General features: G+C 44.2%; 1 long non-coding RNA gene across 10 annotated transcripts in view; it reads left to right on the top strand.

Annotated features, from left to right (window-relative positions):
* The window catches only part of LOC113900988, an 80462-nt gene that overhangs the window by 30484 nt on the left and 36397 nt on the right, over positions 1-13581 (top strand). For 7 of the 10 annotated variants that reach the window (XR_003513274.1, XR_003513275.1, XR_003513276.1 and 4 more), the window contains 3 exons: positions 2207-2322; positions 3349-3419; positions 5858-6086. This is a non-coding gene — a long non-coding RNA (uncharacterized LOC113900988). Of the gene's footprint in view, positions 1-1409; positions 1463-2206; positions 2323-3348; positions 3420-5857; positions 6087-13581 lie in introns of all 10 variants that reach the window. The other 3 variants (XR_003513280.1, XR_003513281.1, XR_003513278.1) reach the window with 2 other exon arrangements.

Below are 13581 nucleotides of genomic sequence, written 5' to 3'. Positions count from 1 at the left end.
TTTTTTTTTTTTTTTCCCTTCCAAACTCTGCCCAGTAACCAGCAGGGGAAGCTAGAAGGATCAGTCTGAAGGAAAGTGGCACAATTACCCCATGAATCAGAATGTTTTGGCAGAATTGTGGCAATTGGCAGGTTTCTCTTCATGAGATCACCCATCTGCTCTGATTCGGGTGTGATGCTCAGGGCCTCTGGGGACAGTGGTCAGAGTGGGCTTTCTTTGGACGCGTTCCCATTGCCCACTGAACTGAGGAGATCAGGGTTCCCTCCTCGCTTTGGCTTACGTGGGAAGGATGGCATCTTGAACCCCTGCCCGCAGCCTGTGATTTAACAATCCTTTGTGAGGCCCCTGGGATTTATGTCTTTAAACACTGTTGCTGGTTGAGGTAATGGTGGGGAGTAGAAGGAATCTGGCCCAAAGCTAAAGCCCTAGAGCTTTACCCCACCCCCAAATATTAACAAAACAAGGATGTTATTAAATTACCAATCCTGGCCCCAATTGAATAGATGCCAAGAATTCCATGCTCCCACCTCACATTATATGTTTTATTTTTCTTCTGGGGATTTGTTTTCTGAATCAGTTTACTTCTTTGTGGTCCAATAATCACCAAATGGAATTCTCCCCATCTTTCATCCTTCATCATTAGGACAAAAATACAGTATCATTTTCTGGCAAGAAGTAAGTATCTCAAAATTAAAGACAATATTTTGTGACCAAAAAAAAAAATCCCTCAAGAGCACTATTTTTCTGATGAATCAGAACTGGAAGTGATTAAGGGCTCAGCGCCTGAAAACAATATGCCCTCATGCCCATTACTCCATTGTTGTTAGGACATCAAACATCCTCTTTTAAGTAAGTGAAGGGGGGTACTTAACAAATTTTTTAAGTGAGCCATAGATAAGTGAGCCATAGATAAGTGCATTGGCATGGTTTGAGGAAATGCATAGAAGAAATTAAAAATATTTGTTTTATTGAGCTAATATTCCCTGCTGGAGATTAGAGTAGCAAATGGAGCCCACAGCTGTAAGAAAGATACTATTCATCAATTTAGTTTCTATTTATTTAGTCCCTAACTGTCAACTTGAACTTGAGTAGAAGTTTTAAATTATAACTTACTAAATGCTTGTAAGAGTGTTCCTCAAATACAGAATCTCAGATTGTATTTTCATAACAAAGTACTTAGTCTGATTTTATTTGAATTGAATTTTTTTTTAAGGCATTCAGAATTCAAAATTTCTGAGAATCTTTAGGCTGACTACGATTTTGGTATGTTGTAGAGAATTATGATTTTAAGATCGTGTATTTTGATCATGGCAGTTTGGAAAATTCCTGATGCCATTTATAATGTATTTCAGAAGGAAACATTTTTAAAGGCATTGTTTAAAAATCAGGGCTAACTGTTTTCATTGCAGGCTGCTGCCTCTTAGCTGTTGGAATCAGAGCATACTTGTTGCAAGTGGCTACGGTCAGTCTAATCACCAGTATCTTCTTCATGGATGTACTGCTATATACAACTTAATTCTTATTTTAGATTTACAAAGGGAAGGGTATCTGGGATGCATCTATAGGTCCCGAGGTGGTCAGGAAGCACATAGCAGCTACAATAGTTAAGTTTCTTTAAACAATTTAAAAATTAGTTATTAATTTTTAAAATTTAAAGTTTTATAATTATTATTTCTAATTGTAATTGCTTTCAAAGTTGTGTTAGTGTCTGCTATACAACAAAGTGAATCGTGTATATATATCTATCCCCTCCCTCTTGAACCTTTCCCTCCCACCCCCAATCCCACCCCTCTAGGTCATCACAGACCACCAGACTGAACTCCCTGTGCTACATAGCAGCTTCCTACTAGCTATCTCTTTTACACGTGACAGTGTATATACGTCAATCCTAATCTTCCATTTCATCCCACCCTCCCCTTCGCCTCATGTCTGCATGTCCATTCTCTGCATCTGCATCTCTATTCCTGCCCTGTGAATAGGTTCATCTGTACCATTTTTCTAGATCCCATGAATATGCGTTAACATATGATATTTGCTTTTCTCATGGACCTTGAGTCTGTCATACAGGGTGAAGTAAGTTAGAAATAGTTAAGTTTCAGCAAGGAGGTACTGTGTTCCAGGGAATCCAGTAAAGAATTTGATGTCCTTTATTCCATGTGGAGACAGTGACTATTTTGCAGTAACTGTGACTATCATCATTTTACAGGTGAGGAAATGACCAGCTCGAAGCAGATACTAATTTTCCCTGCCCCCTCACCCCCACCCCAATGAGCTGGCACATGCTGGAGGTGGTGCATGGCAGAGCTGCGCTGCTCCTAAGAGGTTAGTCTTCTCCACTGAATGCCTGGGTGCTGTGGGGCTTCTTTTGCAGTGGGAACAGACCTGAGTGTTTAAAGATGGTCTTTCAAGTTCCTCAGGGAAAATGTGGTAAGTGCAGACGACTGACTTATCCTCTTCTCCCCCATCATAGAAATTCTCTGCAAAACATCTATGCATTTCCGAGTAGCCTTTTCCATGGACGAGCTCGCGTGGGCATGTGTTCAGTTCAAGTGTGCTTTCCTCCAGGGAGCTCTTCCACAAGATTACAAAGACTGGGAACCTCGCCCATGATTATTAATATTTTTTAAAAATTTCTTCTGGCTTCTATCAGGGCCCTATCAGTTTCAAAGATCGCTGTCAGGGGTGGGAGCGACTGAAGTTGAAATGGCCTGAAAGCGGAAACTTCTCTTCAGAGCTGTGCAGTCGGTGGAATATTCATAGAGATGTAATCTGACACAGGATACAGAGCTGGTGTCGAAACTCAGCTCCAAACCATAGTTGCTATTTGTAAAACTGGTCCCTCAGGGACCAGCTGGGGATAAGGTAAACGGAGGTGAGGGGGGTGGGAGGGGGGCTGACTGAGCTGCAGAGTGACTGACACAGGACTGCAGGAGGGGCTTCTGGCCACAGGAATTAGGGTTCTGGGGTGTGTGGGGTGGGGAGACAGGAGGGCCCAGCCTTTCGTGTATGGGAAGGACCACCTCTCCCTCAGATGGGAGAACCCTTTCCCTCATGCTGCCTGTGTTTGAAGCTTGAACTTTGGAGGAATCACTACAGAATCCTTATGCAGTTTGGCCAAAGGGGGAAGTGACACCATTTGCTTTTTTTCCCTGACAGTCTTCTGGCCAGGATATTGATGAAAAAAAAAAAAAAAAAAAAACCCACAAAATATGGCACCATGGATCCCAATGAGTGTCACCTTCCGATGCTGAAATTCAATCATAAAATGAACCAAAGGGACCATCTACTGATGATCCACATTTCCTTTAAAGAATGCACACATCTCTCTCATTTCTTTTTCCCTTCTAGGAACTCTACTCATCTGTAGTTAATCTAAGAATTAACATTTAGCAAAATACTGCCTCAGTGCCTTCAATGAGGTACGTGCTGTGTGGGTCTGTTGATGACAGCCCTGTGCTAATGAGGTCATGAGTTCAGTCCCCAGGAGGGCTGACTCACTTGTCCATGGTCCCCCTGTGGACACCCCGAGGGTCACTGGTCACCAGTGACCTTCTGGGGAAGAATCAACACAAATCCTTCACTGTTTGTGGGGAAAAAAACAACTCAAAGCAGATGCCTTGAGTGGACTTGGAGCATGGCAGTGGTCCCAGGGGTGACAAAATGGTGCCCCAGAGGCTGCAAAGACTTCCTGCAGACGGTGACAGTGCCTGGGGCGGCCTCTGTGCTGGGAGAGCCTGTGCCGATGTGGGGAGAGGGGGCTCCATCCTGCAAGGACAGGGGAGTATCTTCTAGAGACAGCCGGGGGCGGCAATGGCTATTCAAGAGGCAGATGGCGAGGATGCTTTAGGAGAATTTGGTTGAATTTTCGTGCGTGCTAAGTCACTTCAGTCATGTCCGACTCTTTGTGATCCCGTGGACTGTAGCCTGCCAGGCTCCTCAGTCCACGGGGTTCTCCAGGCAAGAATGGCAAATTATCAATCAGAGCAGTACCACCAATATGTCCTCCTACCTTTGAGAGGTTAAAGGGTCTGGCCACTGTCCTCCCTTGTTGAACAGAGTATTGTTCATCCTTAGAAATATTTGCTCTTCCATAGGCAAAAAGTATATCAATGTTACTCTACTGTATTTTTCTTTTACTAACAGCAAAACTATTTTTTATGTGACCAATTTAACATCTTTTTAGCAAATTTCCTGTTAATGTTCTTAAGACCCATATATTTGAGGGGCCAGTGTATGTAACCTTCTCTACTTTATGGGCTATTGTAAGAACTGGTTGAAATAAACGCCTTGAATATGTTTGAAACCTACACAGCAGTTCACAGCTGTGTTGACCAAGTTTGTGGTCTGTAGGGGGAGAGTCAGAGGGAATGACCACCTGGAGACAGCTGGGCTGAGTCGATGGGCACCCAGTGAAAGTGTGGGTGGCTCTCTCTGAGGACTGGAGGGCAGAGGCACCTAGGAGGAAGTCAATGAAGCCTTGACCTTGAGATTCGTTCCTGAGAGAAGGCTGCTGGAAAGAGACAAGGTCAGAGGCAATACAGGGGCTGGCAACTCGAAACGGGAGCCAGTTAGAAACAGAGGAGAGGAAAAAAAAAAAGAAAAAAGAAACAGAAGGGAGCAACGTGGGCGGGGGAGTTCAAGGAAGCAAGGAGACGGTGCTCAGGGCTGGTCTGGACCTCACCAAGGTAGGGGTGGGGCAGGCACCTCTTCAGATGTCCTCAAACCGTCATCCGGGAGAAAACACCAGCAATGTCACTTCTCTGAAAACTCATCTGAATCCCAGTGTGTTTTCCCAACGCAGGTATGTTTCTGAAGAGAACGGGAAATGGGCACCGCTGCACACAGGTGTGGTCCTTTGTGGTCCCACCCGTCTTCCCAGAAAGTCCCTGGAGTAGCCACACCTAAGAAAGGCAAGTAACATACATAGATAAGCAGCCATTGAATGAAGATGGGATCCTGCGATAAAGTCCCTCCAGCATATACACAGCCCCACGGATGTAAAATTCTATATATTCGTTATATAGTTATGAACTTCCCAGGTGGCTCAGTGGTAAAGAACCTGTCTGCCAAGGCAGGAGATGCAGGAGGTGTGGGTTTGACCCCTGGGTTGGGAAGATCCTCTGGAGAAGGAAATGGCAACCCACTCCAGTATTCTTGCCTGGGAAATCCCATGGACAGAGGAACCTGGTGGGTTACAGTCCAAGGGGTCAAAAAGAGTGAGACATGACTGAGCGGCTGAACAAAAACAACAGCAAATATATAGTTATATATACATATGTTATCGTAGAAGGCAATGAAACCCCGCTCCAGTACTCTTTCCTGGAAAATCCCATGGATGGAGGAGGCTGGTAGGTTGTAGTCCATGGGGTCGCTAAGAGTCGGACACGACTGATTGACTTCCCTTTCACTTTTCACTTTCATGCATTGGAGATGGAAATGGCAACCCACTCCAGTGTTCTTGCCTGGAGAATCCCAGGGATAGGGGAGCCTGGTGGGCTTCCATCTATGGAGTCGCACAGAGTCAGACATGACTGAAGCAATTTAGCACTTAGCTTAGCAGCACATATGTTATACTAATGTATGTATACGTAAGTTATAATTATATTATACTGAAGTTGTACTTCAGTGGTACACACTGAAGTGACTTAACACACACGCATTAAGTATAAATGTATGTAATATACACTGTATCATTTATATAACACAGGGATATAGGCTATGTGTGTCTGCCTCTGGTAATCTTCAGAGAGTGGTAGTGAGGTGTGATGGGGACAAAGAATTATCTTTGTTTTTAATCTGTTTCTAAGTGTTGTTTCCCTTGTTACAACTATTAAATAGTCCTTCTTTAATTTGGAAGCGATCCAATCAAGAAAACAAAACATTCCACCCTGCATCAGGGTCAGCAGTTTAGGAGGTGACGGGAACTGAGTTCTGCGATATTGCTGTCGCCAGTGGTGACTTGCACAGAGGAGCCCCTGGAGCCCCTGAGAGCCACACCTGGCCCCTCGGACACCAAACTCATGGCCGCCTAGCACTCAGATGACGGGGGAGTTGTGCCTTCTTGGCAGGCAGGACCCTGCCAACAGGTAAGACTTCCCAGACTGGGAGTAAACACAGGCAGTCCTTCCAGATCAGGTGTGCGTGTCTGTCTGGCGGAGAGGAGGCAGGGATCAATTGCAGGGGAAAGAACTTGAGCTGGTGCACGAGGAAAATGAGAGCTTTTCTTCCTCAGTTCAAGAGCTGCCTCAGCAGCCAGTGACAGAGTATCTGCCTGGGGTTTTATGTTGTTTTACACCAGGTAAAGCTGCTTTCAGCCAACAATATTCCCTGTGCCAGGGACTATGCACGGACTGGGAGAAGAAGTGGAGGACAGACTGTGATGATCTCTGACTTTCTGGAGGCTCAGCTGAACTGGGGAGATGGATGCTGCATGAGAGACTAAGCTAACAGAGGAAATGATGCTCTGAAGGAAGTGGAAATGGTGAACATCAGGGCTGGACTGTTTTGGATCTGAAGGCAAAGCAAGCACTTTCTGAGGAGAGCACCTTTAAACCAAATTAACAATTGTGGTGCTGGAGAAGACTCTTGAGAGTCACTTGGACTACAAGGAGATCCAACCAGTCAATCCTAAAAGAAGTCAAACGTGAACATTCAGTGGAAGGGCCGATGCTGAAGCTCCAATACTTTGGTCACCTGATGCAAAGAGCCAACTCATTGGAAAAGAGCCTGATACTGGGAAAGATTGAAGGCAGGTGGAGTAGGGGACAACAGAGGATGAGAAAGTTGGATGGAATCACTGACTCAATGGATATGAGTTTGAGAAAACTCTGGGAGACGGTGAAGGACAGGAAAGGCTGGCGTGCTGCAGCTTATGGGGTTGCAGAGTCAGATGTGTTCAGTCAAAACTGAAGAACAAGAGCAACAACAATGAAGAGACAGGACCAGCAGGTGGAGAAAGGCAGGAGGCACCTCAGCCTCTCCACAGAGACTGCAGAGCAGTGAGCCGGTCAGGATGAGGTATGAGAGGCCGTCCGGCATCAAATCACATCTGCCCTCTTACATGCTTCATGGGTTTTAAAAAAATCTGTTTAAAATTAATTTTTATGAGAGTAGAGTTGCTTTACAATGTTGTGTTAGTTTCTTCTGTACAGCAAAGTGAATCAACTGTATGTATACAGACATACCCTCTTTTTGGATTTCCTTCCCATTTAAGTCACCATAGAGCATTCCCTGTGCTCTACAGTGGGTTCTCATCAGTTATGTTACAGTTATCAATAGTGTATATACATCAATCCTGATCTCCCAATTCATCTCACCCTCCCTGTGCTTCAGATTTAGAAGTTTGATTTTACCCTAAATGTCAAGGCAAGGTAAAGCGTGCTCAGAAATCCAACATCTTAGCACCTCGCTGAAGCACTTCAACTCAGCGGGTATAAAGATCTGTCGACTGAGCACAAAATAAACAGATTGATGCTCTATGAGTGGAAATCATCCTGTTTTACTTTATTCTATTTTTAAACTTTTGTTTTGACCCCAATTACATGAAAAATCATTCCCATTTAGATTCATTTTCGTTAAAAGACCAAAGCTTACAGTGATGAGAACAGAAAGTCTGATGTTGAGAAACTGGCCTGAAGTGGAAGGAAAGGTTGATGAGACACTGTCTCCATGACCTGGATTGTGTGAAGCAGTTTCAGAAACCATCACCTGTCATATAGACGAAAGGCTTGGTGAGGCCACACCCCCGTGTGAGGGCCCAGGAACGTGTATCTCTGTTCCAGGGAACTTTCCTGGTGGTCGTTTAGGTGCTCAGTTGTGTCCGACTCTTGAGACCCCATAGACTGTAGCCCCCCAGGCTCCTCTGTCCATGGGATTTCCCAGGCAAGAATACTGGAGTGGGTTGCCATTTCCTTCTCCAGGGCATCTTTCCAAACTAGGGATCAAACCCGGGTCTCCTGCATTGCAGGCGGATTCTTGGATTCTTTACCTTCTACTGCATAATATTTTGGTGAGGATGAAAAGAAGAGAATGAAAATATCTGGCACCCAAGAAACATTCAAGAAATATTAGCATTTTTATTCCTGTAAGTAAGTAAGTAAGTAAGTAAGTGTTAGTCGATCAGTTGTGCCTGACTCTTTGTGACCCCATGGAGTGCAGCCCAGCAGGCTCCTCTGTCCATGAGATTTTCCAGGCAAGGATACTGGAGTGGGTTGCCATTTCCTTCTCCAGGGGATCTTCCCAACCCAAGGATCGAACCTGGGTCTCCTGCACTGCAGGCAGATTCTTTACCGACTGAGCTACAAGGGAAGTCCTCTCAATAATTTAGGGCTTCCCTAGTGGCTCAGATGATAAAGAATCCACCTGTAATGCAGGAGACCAGGGTTCAATCCCCACCCACCTCCTTGCCCCTGCCCAGGTCAGGAAGATCCCCTGGAGGAGGAAATGGCAACCCACTCCAGTATTCTTTCCTGGAGATTCACACGGACAGAAGAGCCTGGCAGATTACAATCCATGGGGTCGCAAAGAGTGGGACATGACTGAGCGACTAAGCACACACACCCTCAATAATTTAATAAACCCTTCCAAAAATAGAACTTCCTTCAGTGTAGAATCCTACCCATTTTTGGTTGATGGACCATCCAAAAGGACACCAGATCCTTTTGTTTGACTCTTGGTAAGTTGACTTTGCACTTTAAAAAGGAAAAAGGGGAAACCTGTAGTCCTTCAAACAATGACCCCTTTTAAAGCCTACGTTGGACTCCGATTTCAAAGAATATTCTTATTAACATAGTTCCTTACAAATGGAGTGCCACTCATCAAATATTTATAAGGAGTAGCCTGAGAAGACAGCGCAGCGCTTGGCAAGCCTGGGGACATTTCCCACATGCACTGTGGGGTGGCCTAGGCAGGGGACACCCTTTAATTTTGTGACATGGTTTGGGGGCTCCAGCGCGCGCTGGTCTTGGCATGGTTTCTCCCGGCTCTGGGCCTGATCCGACCCCGTTCAGGACTCCCATGTAGCCTGGCCTCGCAGGCAACTCACTTTGAAGTCCACAGGGGCTCTTTGAATAGAAAACATACACAACGGGGTGCTGATGCAAATAGGAATCTAGGCCTGATGTACGTGGGGAATAAAGGTGCTTCTCACCCCAAATATTAGCTCTTTAGCCAGGAAATGACAGTTTGATCATTAAATAAAAGAGCCCCTCCTTACCTCAAAAACTCCACAATCTACCACCAAAGCTTCTCCATCCATTTGCTCAGAAATGATAAACCTGCTAATTACCTGCGAGTTTTAATTAAGCAACAGATACAGGCAGTGCAGGGCTGACTGGTTTGGCTTCAAGCATATCAATAAAATAAACATTCTCAATTCCAGGGCAACTTGCTCAGTGATAAAAAAAAAAAAAAACACACACAAAAAACGAAAAACTAAACATCACTATCTTTTGAAATATCACTCATTGAGTGTGATCATTTAGAAAAATATCTCTATTAGAGATAGTTAGAGATGTTTTTTGGTTGAAAAATGCAATCGCCGATGGAGTGCAAAGCTGTGATTTGTAGACAGGCTAAGTAAATTAAATCACTCACTGTCTTTTTTCCTTTTTCTTTTTTTCCAATGGCTTTAAAAGTTAAAGGTAATTTGCAAGGAAAATGCTCCGTTTGAATTGGTTTGTAATATCTGTTAATGATCTTTAAAAAATCCACTTATTCACAATTCTGCCCCTGAGGGAATAGCAGTGTGCTATCAGAAAAATTTCTAAAGTCTGAAATGTCATTAGCGAGTGATTTCTTTGAAGTAAAAAGCCCCGAAAAAATAAATTATATAAGGTATACAAGTGCGCAGGACAATCACTTTGATGAATAATATCTGTGTTTTTCATGCCGAAAAATACAACAATTGAGATCCAGGCTGCTAAATTACAGAGCTGTCTTTTGAATTACCTCCGTGTAGGCATACCTGCTCTGTTTATTTCACACGTATATTGAGTTCTCCCATATATTTATAGACTGTTGATGTAAAAACAGTCGTGTTAGGACCAATTTTGATTATATTCCTCGTGTTTACCTTTTGGAAACACAAGGTGTGGCCTAAATACAAGGCTACAGGTGTGCCATCCAGGAGGAAAACAATGGCTTGTTTGAGTGCAGCTCCCTGGATGGAAGAGCCAGGTGTCCAAACGGAGGTGCAAACGCCAGGCAGTGCCTGGATGGTTCACTACTAGATAACGGAGCTGTGAAATCCCACACCAAAGGGAAAATTTCCTTCCTGACCCCAGCTGGCTATCAGTTTTTTTTTTTTTTTTTTGCCTGGAAGCAGAGGTGTCTTTGTAATATAATAGCAGTCAGTGTAACTGTGGATGCTGTTTCAGCTGCTATAAATAGCTAATCTTTTTTTTTTTTTTAAGGGAGGAGTTGGATTTTACTAAACCATTGGCTAGAGGTTAATTATCCATTTCGTAAGAAAGTATTTCCTCCTAGACAGCCTCAATTTGTTACCTTTTAATCCCGCTTTACATAATAAGGCTGGAAATACAAGCGTCTCCTCCAGGTCCTTCATTGTTGACATAATTTCATACAACGGCTCTTTCATTTTTTTTTTCCTTCATACATTCCTCACCTCTTTGCTCAACTGCAGAGGGTCCGAGTTTTATTCATGGTTCCTCAGGGAAAGGCATTCACTTTTCCCGATCCAGCTGACCTATAGTCATAGGTGTGTATGTGTGGTCCTTTCCACTTTCCGCTCTGGAACCAACATCAGGAGGGCACATTGAACCTAGATTCAGTTCAGTCGCTCAGTCGTGTCCTACTCTTTGCGACCCCATGAATCGCAGCACACCAGGCCTCCCTGTCCATCACCAACTCCCGGAGTTCACCCAGACTCCCGTCCACAGAGTCAGTGATGCCATCCGGCCATCTCATCCTCTGTTGTCCCCTTCTCCTCCTGCCCCCAATCCCTCCCAGCATCAGAGTCTTTTCCAATGAGTCAACTCTTTGCATGAAGTGGCCAAAGTACTGGAGTTTCAGCTTCAGCATCATTCCTTCCAAAGAACACCCAGGGCTGATCTCCTTCAGAATGGACTGGTTGGATCTCCTTGCAGTCCAAGGGACTCTCAAGAGTCTTCTCCAACACCACAGTTCAAAAGCATCAATTCTTTGGCACCCAGCCTTCTTCACAGTCCAACTCTCACACCCATACATGACCACAGGAAAAACCATAGCCTTGACTAGACGAATCTTTGTTGGCAAAGTAATGTCTCTGCTTTTGAATATGCCATCTAGGTTGGTCATAACTCTCCTTCCAAGGAATAAGCGTCTTTTAATTTCATGGCTACAGTCACCATCTGCAGTGATTTTGGAGCCCCCAAAAATAAAGTCTGCCACTGTTTCCACTGTTTCCCCATCTATTTCCCATGAAGTGATGGGACCAGATGCCATGATCTTCGTTTTCTGAATGTTGAGCTTTAAGCCAACTTTTTCACTCTCCTCTTTCACTTTCATCAAGAGGCTTTTTAGTTCCTCTTCACTTTCTGCCATAAGGGTGGTGTCATCTGCATATCTGAGGTTATTGATATTTCTCCCGGCAATCTTGATTCCAGCTTGTGCTTCTTCCAGCCCAGCGTTTCTCATGATGTACTCTGCATAGAAGTTAAATAAGCAGGGTGACAATATACAGTCTTGACGAACTCCTTTTCCTATTTGGAACCAGTCTGTTGTTCCATGTCCAGTTCTAACTGTTGCTTCCTGACCTGCATACACATTTCTCAAGAAACAGATCAGGTGGTCTGGTATTCCCATCTCTTGAAGAATTTTCCACAGTTTATTGTGATCCACACAGTCAAAGGCTTTGGCATAGTCAACAAAGCAGAAATAGATGTTTTTCTGGAACTCTTGCTTTTTCCATGATCCAGCGGATGTTGGCAATTTGATCTCTGGTTCCTCTGCCTTTTCTAAAACCAGCTTGAACATCAGGAAGTTCACGGTTCACATATTGCTGAAGCCTGGCTTGGAGAATTTTGAGCATTACTTTACTAGTGTGTGAGATGAGTGCAATTGTGCGGTAGTTTGAGCATTCTTTGGCATTGCCTTTCTTTGGGATTGGAATGAAAACGGACCTTTTCCAGTCCTGTGGCCACTGCTGAGTTTTCCAAATTTGCTGGCATATTGAGTGCAACACTTTCACAGCATCATCTTTCAGGATTTGAAAGAGCTCAACTGGAATTCCATCACCTCCACTAGCTTTGTTCGTAGTGATGCTTTCTAAGACCCACTTGACTTCACTTTCTAGGATGTCTGGTTCTAGGTCAGTGAACCCAGGTAACTGCAGACTACTATTTAAAAAAAAATTATTTATTTATTTGGCTGTGTCAGGTCTAAGTTGTGGCCCTCAGGATCTTCGAGCTTCACTGGGGCATGTGAGATTTTTGGTTGTATCATGTGAAATCTTAGTTTTGGTGTGTGGGATCCATGGGTTTCCTGACCATGGATCAAACGCAGGTCCCTTGCCTTGGGAGCCTGAAGTCTTAGCCATTGGACCACCACCAAGAAGGTCCCAAGGTTGGTTTTAAAAAAGATCTTCTACACTATTTTCTGTATTAGTCCCTCCATGTGCTTCACTGAAGAAATCAACACTTGAAAATTTTGGGGACTCTTTATTGAGGTTCCACATATGGAAGCTGCAAAAAGCAGAAATACGTGACTCCATGGATGATCCTGGTGGGAATGCATCCCAGTAACCACCCCCAGGTAAGAAAAAGAACCAGCCATTGTCCCCAATGGCCCTGGTGATGGTGTCCCTTCTTCCTCCTCAGAGATAGCCACCATCCTAACATCTAGTCCCATAGGTTGTTTTTTTCTCTTTTCTTGAGCTAGTGAGTGAAGTCGCTCAGTCGTGTCTGACTCTTTGAGACCCCATGGACTGTAGCCTACCAGATTCCACCATCCATGGGATTTTCCAGGCAAGAATACTGGAGTGGGTTGCCATATCCTTCTCAAGGAGATCTTCCCAACCCAGGGATTGAACCCGGGTTTCCGGCATTGTGGGCAGACGCTTTACCATCTGAGCCACCTGTTTCTTGAGTAACACTCTATAAATGCAATCATATGGTATCTGTTCTTTTGTGTCTGGCTTTATCCTTTCAACATCAAGTTTGTGAGCTGTGTCTATGTTGTTGGGTATAATTATAGTATTTTTTCCCCGTTGTATTTCCTTCCGTTCTAACAGTTACAAAGCATAGTTTACCCATCATTTTCCTCCTGATCCGTGTTTGGGTTGTTTCAGTTCTAGGCTAATTCCGAGGGGGCTGCTGTGGGCCTTCTTGTGGATGTCTTTGGTGGGTGTGTGCATGCATTTCTGTTGTGTGTGTAGACCAGAGAACTTTGTCAGTTTCTACTCCCACCAGCAAGTGGGAGAGTTATGCCGCCCTACTTCTTTGTTCATATCTGGTTCTTAGTCTTTTTGATTTGGGGCTCTCTGGTGGTACCTAGTTGATTTCATTGTGGTTTTAACTTGATTTATCAGATTTACTAATAAGTTGAACATCTTTTCAAGTACCCTGGCTATTTGGGTATCTTGAG

Source organism: Bos indicus x Bos taurus, chromosome 11 (assembly GCF_003369695.1).
Source record: "Bos indicus x Bos taurus breed Angus x Brahman F1 hybrid chromosome 11, Bos_hybrid_MaternalHap_v2.0, whole genome shotgun sequence".
Lineage (NCBI taxonomy): Eukaryota > Metazoa > Chordata > Mammalia > Artiodactyla > Bovidae > Bos > Bos indicus x Bos taurus.
This window is presented reverse-complemented; position numbering and strand designations above follow the sequence as displayed.